At 32.7% G+C, this 18,290-nt stretch overlaps 1 protein-coding gene across 3 annotated transcripts in view; it reads right to left on the bottom strand.

Moving 5' to 3' along the window:
- LOC145276815 (uncharacterized) overlaps nucleotides 1-18,290 on the bottom strand; it is a 475,667-nt gene that overhangs the window by 456,278 nt on the left and 1,099 nt on the right. For 2 of the 3 annotated variants that reach the window (XM_080128146.1, XM_080128148.1), the window contains exon 1: nucleotides 11,790-12,391. The exons of the other annotated variant lie outside the window; for it this stretch is intronic. The gene's annotated coding sequence lies outside the window, so the exon portion shown is untranslated. Of the gene's footprint in view, nucleotides 1-11,789; nucleotides 12,392-18,290 lie in introns of those variants that run through there. 3 annotated transcript variants of the gene reach the window in all.

Raw genomic sequence — 18,290 nt, 5'->3', positions numbered from 1 at the left:
CTTAGTACCTCTGGCCATTTAGAGTAAAAGTCAACTACTATCAGGTATTAAAAATCTTCCCCAGGTCCCGCATAATCGATATGGATCCTCGACTATGGTTTTTCAGCCTTAGGCCAAGGTTTATATGTTATCGGTAGTGCTTTTGCAGCCAAAGCACAGCCTTTGTATCTGTTCAGCATGTCGGTAATATCTTGGTCCATAGCTGGCCCATAAACAAAACTTCTCATTAGACGTTTCATTCTGTTTATTCATGGATGATCACTTTGAAAATCCCTGAGAATTCTTTTTTGAATGGTTTTGGGGGATGACAACCCTTTCACCGTATAACAGTATTTTGTCGCAACTAGAAAAATGTCTGAACTGGTGTCACCCAGTGCTAATTTCTGCTTCGTGGTTTGAATGAAATTGTCATTTAGAAAGTCTGACTTAATTTCCTGAAGTGTGACCGACAGTTCGCGGATAATATTGTTTATCATGGTTTTTACATCACTATTAATACGTAGTGCCGCGATTACTGAATCTTCAATAGGTTCCATTTTGGCAGGAATAAGTCTCGCCAAACCGTCTGCATTGGCTAGTTGTTTTGAGGAGAGAAATTGAATTGTAAAATTAGAGTTCAGCAGAATAGTTCCTCATCTTAATAGTCGGTTCGCAGTGAATGTTGGAAGTCCCTTTTGTTGATCCAAAAATTGATTTCAACGGCTTATGGTCAGTTTATAGAAAAAAATGTATTCCGTACAAGAACCGGTGGAATTTTGAAACAGTAAATATAATTCCCTGGGCCTCTTTCTCGATCTGATAATAATTATTTTCCGTTGGCAAGAGAGTCCATGATGCGAAAGCAATAGGCTGTTTCGAGCCACCCGGCATACGATGTAGCATGCACGCTCCCCACGCCATATTGACTAGCGTCGCTAGCTACTGTGGGTTGAAATGTGCTAGGAATAGTTTTGAAGTCAGGATTCTTTTTATTTCTTGGAATGATGTCTGCCAATCTTCTGTCCACTCCAAAGCCTTATTATTTTTCAGCAATTCATTAAGTGGTGCGCGCAATTTGTGCATATTTAGGATGAACTCCTTGTAATAATTTGGCAAACCTAAAAAACTCTGCAATTGAGTTATGTTTACTGGTGCCGGCATTTCTTTAATAGTGATCGCCCCATCTGGGTCTGGCCGTCTGCCATCTTTATCGATTATTTGACCCAGGTATTTAATTGTTTGTAAAAAGAACTCGCATTTATCTGCTTTGATCTTAAATCCATAATCTTGTATTCGACTGAATACTTGTCTGACATGTTTTTCTTGTTCCTCCCTGCTTTTGCTCGCTATTATGATATCATCAAGATATGCGATTGCGGTGTCCAAGCCGGAAGCATAGTACCCATTACTTGCTGGAATATTGCGGGTGCCACCTTGATACCAAACGCGAGTCTTTCGTATCTGTACAAACCCCGATGAGTGTTAATACAGAAGAGGTAAGCGCTTTTGTCGTTTACCGGAATCTGTAGGTAAGCGTCGCTTAGGTGGATCTTAAATAAAAACTTGCCGCCATTTAATTTCGTGAATACTTCTTCTGGACTAGATAATGGATAATGACAATCTTCTAAGGACCCGTTGAGTCCGGTCGCGAAGTCGGCGCAAACGCGAATTTCCCCGGACCTTTTATTTACGTAAACTGCCGGAGTAGTCCACTCACTATATTCAATTTTAGCCAGTATACTGATGCTTTCTAATCTGTCTAGTTCCTGATTTATTTTGTTCAGGGAAGCGAATGGGGCGTTACGTTTCTTTTTAAACACCGGTTGTGTGCCAGATTTCAACTTAAAATCTGCAGCCATTTTTGTACATCTCTCCAGGCCAGGAGTAAATACGTTTGTGAATGCTTTTTTAAAACAAGTTAAAAGTTTCTCCGTTTCTGCTGGGCGGGTGTCTATTTTCTTGCAGAATGTGGATATAGGAAGATCCCAGAGACAAAACTCATCCATGCTGTCAGAACCGAACAGGTTCTCACTATCTTTTAGCACATACAATCTTATTTTTTCTTGTTTTCCCCCGTAAAGTGACGTTTGTAATTAATTCACCTTCAAAATGAATTTTTGTACCAATAACGGTCGTCACCGTTCTGTTAGTTTTTAACATAGTCGGCTTTCGTAATATTTTCCACGATTTGAGATTTATTATTGAAAGATCCAATCCACTGTCTAATTGGAATTTAATAGCCTTGCCGAAAATGTTAACCGTTACATATTTGCGTAGATTTTCATCTACAACGTCCTGGTTTTACGTACACAGCTTCTATTCTGAGCTTTCCAACAGTGCGAACTTTTATGACCGATCTTATTGCATAAATGGCATCTTTTTGTTAAAAATGGGCAATCCCTTACCCAGTGTATTCCACCACATCTGAAATAAGCGCTCGGTGCTTTTAGTTTTTCTGAGTTTCGGTGGTTAGTGTCTGTGTGCCATTTCGACGGTTTTTTTCTTAGTTACTTTTTTTATATTCGCAATGCCTGCTTCGATATTTCTTGCATCTTTTTTTATAATTTCTACTTTTTGACAATCCTCAATCAATTTTTGGAGTATTAAGTTCGGTTCATTTTCTAAGTTTGTAAGGATTCTGCGCCTGATTTCCGCATCTTTTCCCGAGGTTACCCGTTGCGCAAACACAAGACATTTAAAATTGTCTGCTGTTAGTTCAGACACTTAACGTCATCACAGTGTTTGTTCACTACAGCTGCGTAGGTGGCAAAATCGTCACTATCGTCTCTTACCACATTCAAACATCTCTAACGCTTATGGAAAAGAGACGTTTTCGGCGAGAAAAGTTCTGTTAACAAATTTACCGTCTCATTGAATGATAAATCTGCTGTTTTCCGAGGCAAGATGTAATCCACGAGTTTATCATGCTCAGCCGTTTCCAATTTTCGTAGTAGAAGTCTGGATCAGACCAGTTGCTGCAGTCAATATTAAAAAAAATCTCCATAACGCCGAAAATACGCTGCGAATGATTTTTCCTCTTCCTTATTTAAAATTGTCTATCGCGGTCCATATTGTATTTTGAGAAAATCCTGAATTGCTTTCCGCGTTCGGACTATTTTTAATAATTTCTGTAACTCCTCTGTTCGTAATTGACGTTCGGCGAACTGTTTCTCGGTTCGTATTTGACATTCCGCTGTTTTTGCAATTCCTTTTGCTGTTTCTCAAATTGTGACTGACGCTTTGCGGCATCGATATGCAACTTGGTCAAATGTTCCAACGCTACTTTCAATGCGTCCATTTTGCTTTGTCAGCATTAGTAATTTCAGAACGTTCGCTGAATTTTACAAAACCGATTTATTCTTTCTTATTTTTTCCTCCAGACAATAAAACGAACAGAAAAAAACATAAATATATAAAAAGTTCATTGTCTAAAGAAAAAAAATCAAGTATATATTTTTCTCCAGAGAAAAAAAAAATTACGCCCGATTTTAGCAGCGAAAACCATAAGTGACGAATTTTTTCCCCCAAAGTATGAAAATTTACCTTTCTAAATCGCGACGAACTTTTTCCTTGTTGCAAAAGTACAGCGCTATTTTTGAAAGTCGTGACGAACTTTTTTCTGTTCAACTCTTTTTTTTTTCCCGTAATGATCTGCGTTTTTTTGTTTTTTTTAGTTACCGTGAACCATTCAGTTACAAGTGTTATGTTAGACACTTCTTTAGGCTTGATAACATTTGAGTCCGACGTCGTTAGTATTTTTAGAATACTATTTCAACGCGAGTATTTTTCCAATGTCATTACTGGTTTCGATTTTAGTATGCTCCTTGAATCCAATGTCGTCAGTGTTTAGTTTTTTAGAACACTCTTTTTAAACGTGAGTACGTTCTCCGAATCCAATGTCGCCAGTGTTATGGCTTGCAATAGCCACAAAGAAAACAGAAAAAACGGAATAGAGTTTAAACAATTTATTACTGGAACAACAACGTAAAAAGATTACAACTGAAAAGAGTAGTAAGCAGGCGAGGGTCGTTCTGGTGTTTAATCCACACCTGGGATCAAAAGGTCTATGGTTTATATAATGGATAGAACAGTCCATTTGGAGGGTAATTCCCCCACAACAGTTAACTAACCCCCCCCCCTGCAACAAAAAATTGTAGTGTACACATTGACGGGCGTCACACCAAATATTCAAGAAGGGTCAAAGAGGTTGAAAAGACAACGGATAGAAAGCACTAACCAAACCTCCATTGAAATAGTGCGACAAGAACGGCGACCTTAAGGAGGTTTATTATTACCAGATTTCAGTGAAGACTAATAGTAATTGGCAGCGAGAAGACAATGGTAAACGGGTGTAGCAATACCTCAAATTCATTTGAAAATGGTTACTGAAGGAGGTGGAGTGTACTTTAAACATAGTAGGATTTCTTCACTCAGACTCTAAGAGACACAACCGGATTTCAGTGAGTAATTGCTGATGATGAGCTGTGTGATAACTTTTAGTCAGTACAAATAATAATAATAATAATAATAATATTAATAATAATAATAATAATAATAATAATAATAATAATAATAATAATAATATATTTATTATTAGGCATAAGAATGTTTTAAAATACTTGTATCGGCTTACAGTATTTTTTTAATAAATGATAAAATGTACAACAAATAGTAGTAGCGGTTGTTAGTAAATGAATTACAAGTACTTTTAGTAATTACCTCTGTCTTTCTGTCTGTTTCTCTCTCTCTCTCTAATATATATATATATACATATATATATATGTCTGTATGTGAGTGTGTATAGATAGATAGGTGTATAGGCATATATACAGGGGAAGTGCAATTAGTAATGCCCCTGACCCACTTTCAGTTGTCTGATCTAGCTGAAATTTTGCATGTGCAATGATATATATCTCTAAGGGTTATGTGGCAATTTGCAGCTCTGAACTAATTGTGGGTTCTGTTTAACAGGTATTTGAACTGAGTCAGGTGTGAAATAGAGCCTTTTGAATGTCGAGCAGTGATCCGGTTTTTGTATTTGAAAAGAACGCACCCACAGGAGACTTTTGATGAAATGAAAGAAACTTATGGTGATTATGCCCCATCATATGACCTTGTAAAACGCTGGCATTGTGAATTCAAACATGTCCGGAAGTCTGTGGAAACAGCTCTCAGACCTAGTCGCCCCCCCTTCTGCCATTGATGAGGCATCTGTCCGTCAAGTTGAGGCTGCCATTTGGGAAGATCGGCGAATTACTATTCGCCAAATAGCCCAAGATGTCAAGATTATTACAGGGTCTATGGAAACTATCATTTATGACCATTTGCATATGCATAAGGTTTCTGCCAGATGGATTCCCAGGTTGCTCACACAATTCCAGAAGCTAGAAGGCCTCGAGTGCTCGAGGATGAATTTGAAGATGTGCCAAGAAGATGAGTCAAAGTTTTTCAAAAGACTGATTACACAGGATAAAAACCTGGGTCCATCACTGTGAACCAGAGACCAAAGCCCAGTCAACGCAATGAAAGCACTTGGACTCCAAAGAAAACAAGTGTGTAGCGCTCCGCTGGCAAGGTCATACTCACAGTCTTCTGGGACCAGGACGCAGTAGTGACGACAGATTTCCTGGCAAAGAGCACCACAATTACAGGAGCCTAGTATGCTTTACTTTGGCGGAAATTAAGGGAAGCTATCAAAATCAAGAGGCGGGGCAAGATCAGCAAAGGTACCCTCCTCCTTTCGGACAACGCCCCGGTCCACAACTCGCATGTCGCCAGATCAGAAGCACGGGTTTGTAGTTATGAAACCCCTCCCCATCCTAATGTATTAATATTTTAAATTTTAACAGAGGGACTATGTAATTTAAAAATTGCAATACTTTTCTTTTGCCCTATGGTTTACTCTCCTGACCTTGTACACTCTGACTTTAACCTCTTCCCAGCCATGAAGTTGTTTTTGAAAGGAAAGCTGATGCAGCCTTGATGCAGCCTTGATTTTTGAAGTCACGTCGTGGTTGGAGGACCAACCGTGGGTGTTCTACAAAAACGGTCTTCAGAGCTGCATCAAACAGTGGAAGAAATGCATAACTCTGGGTGGTTCCTATGTCGAGAAAGACTAATAACTGTGCCAAGTTTCGTTGCTCTACTCCTATGGGAAGTGGGTAAGGGGCATTACTTATTGTACGTCATTCGTACATATATATATGTATGTATATATATATATATATATTTATATATATATATATATATCAACCTCTAATAATAAGACAATTAAAGATGCCCGAGCATTTCCTTTACCCTTGGCCAAGAAAATCAAATATAATTGTCAAAAACAAAAAGAATGCCCCCTCAATAATAACTGTATCCATAAAAATGTGTTTTATTCATGTACTGTAACGTAGATACCATCTAAATCCTTTCAAAAGAAACACTACTAATGTTTCCCAACAACCAATCTTTGGTCAAACAAATGCCAATGAACTTGAATATATCCCTCCTCTAATAAACTTGATTAATATCAGTACTAATAATATACATAATGAGATCCTTCACAAACAACTTCCATGATAATAACTTTGGAAACCATCCCAGTAATAACATCCCCACCCATTCACCAACTTCCTATCCTAACCTTAATAACAATCTAATATTAAATGCAAACAACATCCACAATGAACCCAAAACATACACATACATCGGATCCACTTCTACTTTAATAAAACAGAGAATCTCTAACCACACACCATCTTTTAGCAATAAAAACAAATGCAAATATTAACCAGGGAATTTCTTTGGTTACTTTAATTTAAAAAAAAAAACTTAAATCTAATAATATTCGTGTCTCAATTAATTGGAGTATTATATGTAAATCGCAGTCTTACTACCCTGGATCTAAATATTATAACCTCTGCCTTTCTGAGACAGTTAGGATAATAACGTCTCCTCAATCAAAAAATGTAATTGCTACAAAGAGTGAGCCGATTTTCCAATGGAAAACATAGGGCAAAATACAAGTATTGCAATTTTGAAATTACAATTTAAAATATAAATACTTTAGCATGTGTTTTTTTTTACTACTATACATTCTTATTATTGTAGTTTCAACCGATTCTACCGGACTTTATCATTTTGTCTAACCTAGTTTACTTCTTTTATCTTGAGAATTATAGAAATAATCAATACTACTATCGGCTGTTATTATATTATATTATTTTTTACATATTAAGATAAATAGTACTCCGAAATTATACATATTTCTCTGTATGCGTATATTTTTATATTTATATATATGTATTTATTTATTTGGATATATATATATATATATATATATATATATATATATATATATATATATATATATATATTAAAGTTAAAGATGGTTACACACTTTTTGAAGACACTTTTTTAAAGTAAAATTTAATTGAGAAATTTTTGAAAACTTTGAAGTGTCGAATATAATGATAAAATCATTTTTATTTATTGCTTTTCTTTTTGTTAGTCCTATATTTCGCTAATACATAACCTTATCAGGGTCGAAATTCCGGTTCGTTAATTTCTTTTTCTTTTTCTTCATTTTGGTGTTATGGCGAAGAGACGAGAATTGTGTATATTCACTTTTATCAATATCGCTATATGATTGACATAATCATTTGTGTCACTATCCCTGTTGCTGCTATTATAAATATTATTATTATCGGCATCTTTATTAGTTTCTTATAGTTATTACTTAATTTATTACTATAATCACTAAATTAATATTCTTCTTCTTATTATTATTATTATTATTATTATTATTATTATTATTATTATTATTATTATTATTATTATTATTACCCATGATCATTGACTATACTATTATTAGAATTATTTTGCATTTATTATTATTATTATTTTAATCATCATCATCATCATCATCATCATTTTGTCATCTTTATCATCTTCATGATATTCTCACAGTCTTAATATACTATGATTCTGAAACACTTAAAAAAATTATCAGCATCACTCCTACAGTTTTTTTTTATAATAACATCGAATGTTTTCATAGAAAGATCTGTTTCATTCTGTATAGAAAATTTCCGGTCACAGTAATACGAGCTTTCACCTTTTTTTGTTTGTTCTTACCCCGCTTAAAAACACTCTTTTTCTTTCTTAAGGTGAGGATTTGGGATTTCTTTCTTCTTACTATTGGGTCCCATTTGGCTGGGGGCAGACTTCTCTTTGAACTGCTGCTCTGCCCGAAAAAAACAATTTTCATTATTTCAGCTGTTTTGTAAACTTCCGAATCGAATTTTTGAAAACTTTCCAATCGGATTGTATGCATCGTCAGTCTGGAATTATTTTGGAATACATTCTATCTAAAGAAGTTTTGCATTTTGGATCAACTCTAGAGGAGTTTCATTCATGCTGAAATATTATGCGCGGTTTGTTTTTATATTAGTATTTTACATATCCAATATTTTTTTTATTATTTTCATTTGGCAATTTATAACTACAATAAATGCGGTTTCAATTGGTGCCTTGAGTGGCAAATTCTGGCATTGCTACAAATATAATTTGCTGATTTCTTTATTCCTCTAATGAGAAGAATAAAAAGAATAGCATAGGACTTTGTAAATTGTTTTTTGGAGTATTCAGTCGAACAATAAATTTTGACGGTAAAGTTCAACTTTCAATGGTAATTTTCTTTCTCTCTGATATACATGTATATATATAGAGAGAGAGACAGAGAGAGACAGAGGGAGAGAGATAAATAGATATATAGATAGATAGAGAGAGAGAGATAGATAGTAAGATAGTAAGATAGATAGATAGACAAAGAGCTAGATGGATGGACACGTATGTTACGTACTGGAGCAAATAATCAAATGCGCGTTAAATATTATAAGTGTTTGTAGTTATATAAAACTCTCTCTCTCTCTCTCTCTATATATATATATATATATATATATATATATATATATATATATACATATATATATATAGTAAGTTATAAAATATATAATCACCATACATATTTTATAACTCATTAACTAGCTCTACCTACGTATTGAGCACTTTTGAAGTAAATACTTAAAGTTTACGCATGAATTTATACTTTTGTATATTAAGTTTATGTGAGTAAATAAAGTAGTTATATATATATATATATATATATATATATATATATATATATATATATATATATATATACACCGTACTTCTGGGTAATTGCGCAAAGTCCGGGGTAATAGGGCCAACTAGCTAAAAGACGCATATACAAAGCACTTGCTTTTAGTTGGATTTGACGATAATACCCCAAAGTACGTTATATATATATATATATATATATATATATATATATATATAGAGAGAGAGAGAGAGAGAGAGAGAGAGAGAGAGAGAGAGAGAAAGAAAGAGAGGGGAGAGAGAACAACGACAAAAAATCATTTAAACCGCTTTAATTTTTATAATTGCTAATTAATCACTTTAATTAATCACATTCTTTGCACATGACAACTTCTCGCATATGGGATCTCAACACCTATGTGTACATTTTAAACATCACACATCACCGAACCCTTCGACAGACTTAGAAAATAGCAATCAAGAAGAATAGTATCCCGCGTAAAACGATTGAATCAATTAATCAAAAATATTGTAAATTAATATAATATAAAAAAAACTAGGATTCAACACACGGTAACTTGACAAAAAATGCTCGATGGACCACACGAAAAAGGAAACACAAAGATACGCCGTAGCATTTATTGTTGGCCCATAACATTTGCCTTAATGAAAATATGTTGTACACACACACACACACACACACACACACACACACGCACATATATATATATAATCTAAAAAATATATATGGTCCTGAATATATATACATATATATGTGTGTGTGTGTGCGCGCGCACGCGCGTGAGTGTATGTGTATGTGTGGGGGGACGGTGGGGGGGAGAGAGGGTATAAGGACTACGATACTCTTGAAATTATATACAGGGAATTACAATACTTAAAGTAACATAAATGAACTGAAAATTAAAAAGAGATGACTGACTTAGTTAATTACGATAATAAAAATATTCTTTTTAAACGCAAGTAATCCGCAAATAAAAGTATCTAAGTTATATCTCAGGAAGAAAACCCCGCTGGTCTCTTTGTATCTCTCCCTTTTTCTCTCTTTCTCCCTTTCTGTCTTTCTTTCTCTTTCTCTCTCTCCCTCTCTCTCTCTCTCTCTCTCTCTTTCTATATATATATATATATATATATATATATATATATATATATATATATATATATATATATATAAATTGTCTAAAGAAGCTTTGAATAAAAAAATGCAAAACTAAAAATAAAGAATGCAGTTTAAATTCCGGGAAGAAAAAAAATACTAATTTTAACCTATCGCAGACGTCATCTATAGACAAACTGCTTAGCTGTATTACAGGCCTCCATTGTGGCTGGATGATCACATATTCCGAACTGAAAATTTAACCTACAACCATCAAATTGATGGTTTGCAAGACTGGTTTGATTTATATTTCTTATCAACAATAATAGTAAAAAAAAAAACTCTATCTCTATTATGTAAGAGAAACTTTTTCTGTGTGTCTGTGCGTTCGTTCCCTATGTACTCGAAATCGGCTGAGTAGATTTCTATAAATTTCATACGAAGGTACTTTATGTGCCTGGCAGTTGAAAAATGGGATATTTCATCGATTGCGATGACAATTAAATATAGGAGTGTGAAACAATTGTTGATCTTCATTCAATCCCGAGCAACGCCGTGTTACCCTATTATTAAGTGACTTTAGGCTTTGCAATCAAACTATCAAGTATGCAAAGGTAACGCCCAGGTGCATTTGAGTATTAATAAGTTGTGAATTATTAGTATTAAAAATATGTTCCATTTTGAGAGTTCCAGTCTGAAATGGGTATTTATCTCTCCTTGCCAGTGAAAAATGTGCCACCAGGGTCTAAAAAATGGGATCTAAAAGTCAGAACTCTCCAGGAGGACCACCACAACCTGCAAAAGATAACTAGTCTGTCTCTTTAGCATTCCCCAGCAGAAGCGGCTCGAGCGACTAGCAATAAACTATCCCCTTCTCAAACAGAGAAGCCAAATTCTGAGAGGGTGGACCTACTAGAACTGCACACGCCCAGCATCATGCCGAAATTAGTTGAATGTTGGTGCCGAAGGAACAAGTTTCGAGGCATAAAGTAATTTTAATTTAATTGTCCCCACTAAGCAATATTTGGCATTAGGCCGGAAAGAGGACAACATCAGCTCCCTCGACAGGGAGGGGGCACATCACTTTGACTTAATACAGAAATAATCGACACGTCAATATTCCTTGAGTTAAGGCGATGAGCAGTACCTCCACCTCCTAAAGATAGATGATTGGTTTTACTTATAATCTACAGCAAGAAAAGTGCTACACAAGGTCGGTAATAAGGTAAGCAAGGATAGATCCCCTCCCCAGGGTACACTCTAAGGCTACTAAAACGGAAGAATTTAGATCCCGAACCATTTTCCTGTTGAAAGCGTCTCGGGCGATCTTCAATAACCTCTTCTCACAAAGGAGAGCGTAATGCTGGGGAGGCTTTACGCAGGACGAATTGTATCCAGCGAATCATAAAGTCAATTAAACAGGAATATTTTTTCAAGTATGCAACTCTTATTAAAAAATTATTACGCACCATAAACAAGATGGGAAAATAAATTAAGCGTGAACTAAAAAAAATGTACATAATTTCCTGTGAAAAAATATTGTAAGAAAAAAATACAAAACTGATTAAATATGCAAAGATCGACTCACCTTTCCAAAAGTCCGATGAAGTCCAATTAATATGTCCCTGATTTTAAAATAATTTCCAGCAAAAAAAAAAACTTCCAATCAGCAATGTGCAGGTAGCAGTCGCGTCGAAATCGATGATTATTCGAGTTCGGTTGTTCTTAATATTTTACAAAATAGATGACAATGTGACAGGACAATGATACGAGAGGTCAAACAGGTGTTTCTTTTTGAAATTGTCTTCTTTTTTTTTTTTTTTGTTCTTTGGAACTAATTTAAAAGCGACGACTTTTATTCATAAAGAGATTAAGTAAAAATATAAAATAATTTAATTCTATAGTTTATTATAATTAAATAGCTTTAATATCTTTCCCCCACCCAATAGCTATCTCCCTATCTTTCTCCGTATATTATCTCTCTATACCTATCTATTATCCAGCCACCAGCGTCTAAATATCTCTCTGATTCTCTCTCTCTCTCTCTCTGTCTCTCTCTCTCTCTCTCTCTATCTATCTATCTATCTCTATGTATATATATATATTTATATATATATATACAAATATATATATATATAAATATATGTGTGTGTATGTATATGTGCGTGTGCGTGTGCGTGTGTGTGTGTGTGTGCGCGCGCGCGTGTGTGTGTGTGTGTGTGTGTGTGTGTGTGTGTGTGTGTGTGTGTGTGTGTGTGTGTGTGTGTGTGTGTGTGTGTGTTGGGGCGATTTGTCGAAATCTGGAAAGGGAAAAATCATAACTTTCTGAAGTATCACAATCGGTACAACAATCAGAAAAATGTGTGCCTATTTTCCAATACGATTCTATTAATTTTCTTTTTTATTTGATTTAGTTTAAAACAACATTCTTCACTGCTAGTAGTAATGATTAAATAAAAACTAAATAGTTATTGATTTTGAACTGATAGTAGCCCATAAAACTATAGACTATCACCCACAATGTATTGTTTCACGTTAGAGAAAATATGGACATATTTAACATGGGGTTTTTTTTACGGTTATCAAGAAAAATATTTAAAAAATCTGTATTTGAATATTTAGAGATTTATAAAAAATGAGATTCAAAATCGGTAATTGTATCGGTCTCGTGAAAAATATTGGATCGTCCCATCACACACACACACACTCACACATACATATATATATATATAAATGTATATACACACACACAAACACATACACACGTATGTGTGTGTGTGCGTAGGCGCGTGTATGTGTGTGTGCATGTTTAAGAGAAAGAAAATATAGTTGAATTATACAACCCAAATCTATTGTTCGACCGAATACTCCAAAAACAATTTATAAAGTTATTATTGAGCTTTTTTTATTCGGTTAGGATTAAATTATATATAAATACTTGTATTTATATTAGATTGACGTTTACCATTGTGTATATCAGGATAACACTACAGGTTTCTGATTTCATTACGGTATATATATATATATATATATATATATATATATATATATATATATATATATATATATATATATATATATATAGACAAACAGTAATAATGTTGTGAAATAAATATTAAAGACGTTGAAAAACAACTTGAAAAGTAAATAATATAATTAATATAAATATATATATATAATTAATACATGTGTATATATATATATATATATATGTATATTAAATACAAAAACAGTGAACTCAAACACCAAGATTTTAGTCCAAATCACTTTTACAAACTTAAAGTTATTATAAGTGAATTTATAAAAACTATTAAAAAAATAAAGAAGGCGGATTTATCTACGTTTTTACGATGTTAACCAGCCCTAAAAGGTTCCATAGAATCGAATTACACTTTTAATAGATTATCATACAGTTGTTCTTACGGTTCGAAGAAAATCTGTGAAATTAAATCCGAATGGTTAAAGATATGAAATGTGACTGATTCATCGGCGGATACAATATAAGACATTATAAATATACATGTACATGACGTGTGTAAGTGTAATTTGTATTTTTATTATAAGTTCGTATTATATATGTATAAATATATATATATATATATGTGTGTGTGTGTGTGTGTGTGTGCGTGTGTGTGTGTGTATAATATATGCATACATATATATATATATATATATATATATATATATATATATATATGTTGGTTTAATGATTAAAGTTAAATTCTGTAGATTCAAATATATACAAATATATATAAGTTATGAATACATTATTGAAACAAGAAATATATGGAGAAAAATTATATGTATTTCCTTAATCCATCGAATTTCAATAATGGCGGAAACTATTGAACTCATTCTGATATTGGTCTGCACAGGTTGTATGATATCCTTTTTCCATGACTTTTAATCACCATATAAATAACTTTAAATAACATTTCCAATACATGTGCTGAAAAGCAAAATATTTTTTTATTCATATCTGAACGTTTTGCTAATTGCATTTCATTTCCTCTGATGATAAAAGTCATTATTGAAAATCAATGGATTAAGGAAATAAATATAATTTTCCCCCAAAATTCCATGTTTCAAACAATAAATTCTTAACTTAAATATATTTGTATGTATTTTAATCTACAGAATTCAATTTTAAACATTAAATTTATATATTACTTTATTTTTATATATTGATATTTACCTTTTTGTCTAGGCTCGTTCTGAAAGTATTACCTCAGTGTAATATCTATTTGGAAAATTTACTTTTAATCTGTAACTTATATAACTGTAACTTATATATATATATATATATATATATATATATATATATATATATATATATATATATATGATCTGCATTTGTGAAGAAAAAGTAAATGCTGTATATTTCACAATATCACACTTCCTTTCCCCTATTCTTATAGAGGGTTTAAATATACAGCGACATGTAATTAAATTATTTATATTATTTTCTTCTCTAAATAACAAGAGTAAGTATTTCATAACACACAGTATAATCTACTTGAAATCTAATCTGTGTGTGTGTGTTTGTGTGTCTGGTCACGAAGAAGCTCCTATATGGTTGATTATTTTAAAAAACTGATTGCATACAATGGTAGAAGATGTATCGATATATATATATATATATATATATATATATATATATATATCGATACATCTTCTACCATTGTATGTAATCAGTTTTTTAAAATAATCAACCATATAGGAGCCTATTCGTGACCACACACACACACACACACACACACACACACATTCTTTATATTATAGAATATATATATATATATATATATATATATATATATAATATAAAACTGAATGTGTGTATGTGTGTGTGTGTGTATGTATGCCTCTGGTCACGAATAGGCTCATATATTGTTGATTATTTTAAAAAACTGATTACATACAATGGTAGAAGATGTATCGAGACACAGGAATGGGTATGTTTGATCTGGCATAACGGTGGTTCATTAAAGTTGTGGGGTCTGCGTTCGCTCCCCCTCCACAAAGTATCGAAATAAAAAAATGAAAATTAAAAAAAAATGTTTAGAAGTGTTTTGTATATAGATGTACATAAGAACACTTTGATAAGTATGTTTTAACTTAAATAGGGATGGTATAATAAGATTATGGGGTCTGCATTCGCGCCTGGCCTCCATATAATGGAAATAGGCACAGACTTTAATTAAGACTTTTCATATCTATCTGCGTAAGTATACTTTGATAATTATGTTTCAGTTTGAAGAAATATGGTATAATAAAATTATTGGGTGTTCGTTCGCACCTGCCCTCCATAGAATGGAAATATGTCACGAAGTTTAACAAGATTTTTTAATATAGATCCACAGAATATTCTGATAATTGTTTCAGTGCGAACATGTATGGTATAATAAATTATGGGGTTTATCTATTTTATTTTTACTTGGATCATATTTTGCTTTAGTTTTGATATTCCCAAATTCGAAGCTATCTCTTTACAACCCTTCCTTTTCATAAGCTATCATACTTTCATAAATCAGAGTCCATTTTCTGTATGCTGTTTTTTTTTTAACCCAGTCAACAACGGGTACTTTTGTTAGCATATATATATATGTGTGTGTGTGTTTGTGTGTGTGGGGGTGTTTGTATATATATATATATATATATATATATATATATATATATATATATATATATATATATAATATAAAGCTGAACGTCTGTGTGTGTGTCTGGTCACGAATAGGCTCCTATATAGGTTACTATTTTAAAAAACTGAGTGCATATTATAATAGAAGATGTATCGAGTATCGGGAATGGTTATGTTTGATCTGACAGAACGGTGGTTCATTAAAATTGTGGGGTCTGCGTTCGCGCCTAGTCCACAAAGTATGGAAATAAAGGATAAAAAAACGTTTACAAGGGTTTTTGATATAGATGTACATAAGAATACTTTGATAAGTATGTTTCAACTTAAATAGGGATGGTATGATAAAATTGTGGGGTCTGCGTTCGCGCCTGTATTCCATGGAAATATTGCACAAACTTTAACAAAGACTTTTCATATTTATTTGCGTAAGTATACTTTGATAATTATGTTTCAGTTTGAAAGAATATGGTATAATAAAATTATTGGGTGTTCGTTCGCGCCTGACCTCCATAGAATGGAAATATGGCACAAACTTTAACAAGGTTTTTTAAAAGGGGCGAGGGTCCACAATAACACCTTAACCTAAATCTTAATTCACGTTAGCTTTTATTTATTTTTGAGTTGAATCATATTGTCTCGAATAAATTCACCTCATAAATCCACGTTCTTATTAAAGTGAAAGCAAAAAAAAAGTCGGAACTTTAGACAATTCTCGACACAAATTTTGCATAACTCTGTTTTTCCTTCTCCACTTGCACGTGGCACTCTTTCGAAAATAGATAAATAGATAAATAATAACAAATAAGAACGTTACTTGTTATGGTGTCAAAAGAAGGAAAAATCCTGCTCGCGTGATTACGTGTCTTTTTAAAAACATTTATATAACCTTTTTATTTTTATTTATATATCTGTTTAAGCTTTTTTTGTCAGTGTACTAGAAGGAATTCAGTTGATTTAAACCCGTTTTGTGTGTTCTTTACATTACAATAGTACAACCCTGAATCCGACGGCGCAATACTACACTGATCAGCTTGAAAAGGGTGTCATTTTCTTCTTATTCATATTTATATCGATTCTTTGCTTTAAAAAAAACTAAAGTAATTACGTGTTTACTTTTTTAATATCCCATTTTGCTGTTTCGGATTATTTTACTTAAGTAAACCTTCATTATTTTTCCAAACTGTTTTTGTTTCTTTGTTTTTCGATATTTCGTCGATATTATTTAGTAAGAGTGTTTAGCAGAAAAGCCAACAAACGACTACCCGACAAAAATAAATATACAAGAAATAAATGTTACCATATTCAATAAAAGTTCAGTTCATGTTTTTTTTGTTTTGAAATAGTTTTTAATGCTCTTTACTTGAAATAAATTCAGCGAACCGAAATTAAAACGAAATTTGAGGCGATAACTACTTAAATGAATTTTATATAAACTACACGTGCCATAATCGAATATTACTCAAGTACAAAATAACGGAAAATATTAAAATGTGTTTATAAATATTCCTTACGTTGACGGAACTCTTTTAAATTAACACAAAATATTCAGGTGCCCCTCCTTCAAATTGAAAACGGGGCGCTCCATTTCAAAGTCGCTGCTATTTTGATTTTTTTTAAACCGGTTCGTGAATTTTTTTTTTTTTTTTTTTACAAACTACTTAACAATACAAATCAATGAACTTTTCTACGTAAATGTTATGGTAACATTTATTTCTTGTATATTTATATTATTATATATATAACATTTTCTTGTTGTAAGGAAACATTATTTTGTTGCTCACTCTTGGCTACGAATGGAAACAAAGTTGATATAAAAAATATATTTTCGCGAAAATAATCTTTACTTTCATCATATTTTGCTTAGGGTAAAATGTTTGAGTATCAAAACCTATCTCTTTACAACCTCCTCCTTTTCATAACCTATCATACTTTCATCAATCACAGTCCATCTTCTGTAGGCTGTTTTTGAACCCAGTCAACGACGGGTACTTCTGCTAGTATATATATATATATATATATATATATATATATATGTGTGTGTGTGTGTGTGTGTGTGTGTGTGTGTGTGTGTGTGTGTGTGTGTGTGTGGATAGATAGATTGGTAGATAGATATACGTATGTGTGTGCACGCGTGCGTTTTCGGTTTTTGTTTGCTCACCTTTCGTATGAAAAATAGATAGATTATACTGTGTGTTATGAAATACTTACTCTTGTTATTTAGAGAAGAAAATAATATAAATAATTTAATTACAGGTCGCTGTATATTTAAACCTTCTATAAGAATAGGGGAAAGGAAGTATGATATTGTGAAATATAAAGCATTTACTTTTTCTTCACAAATGCAGATCATATATATATATATATATGTATATATATATATATATATAAATATATATATACATACATATGTGTGGCCAGGCAAGGCCACAGGGGATATAAGTGTAGCAG

This window comes from Euprymna scolopes, chromosome 5 (genome assembly GCF_053919585.1).
Source record: "Euprymna scolopes isolate OS-2025 chromosome 5, ASM5391958v1, whole genome shotgun sequence".
In the NCBI taxonomy this organism is placed as follows: Eukaryota; Metazoa; Mollusca; class Cephalopoda; order Sepiida; family Sepiolidae; genus Euprymna; species Euprymna scolopes.
The sequence above is the reverse complement of the archived record's forward strand: the minus strand, read 5'-3'. Positions and strand labels throughout refer to the sequence as shown.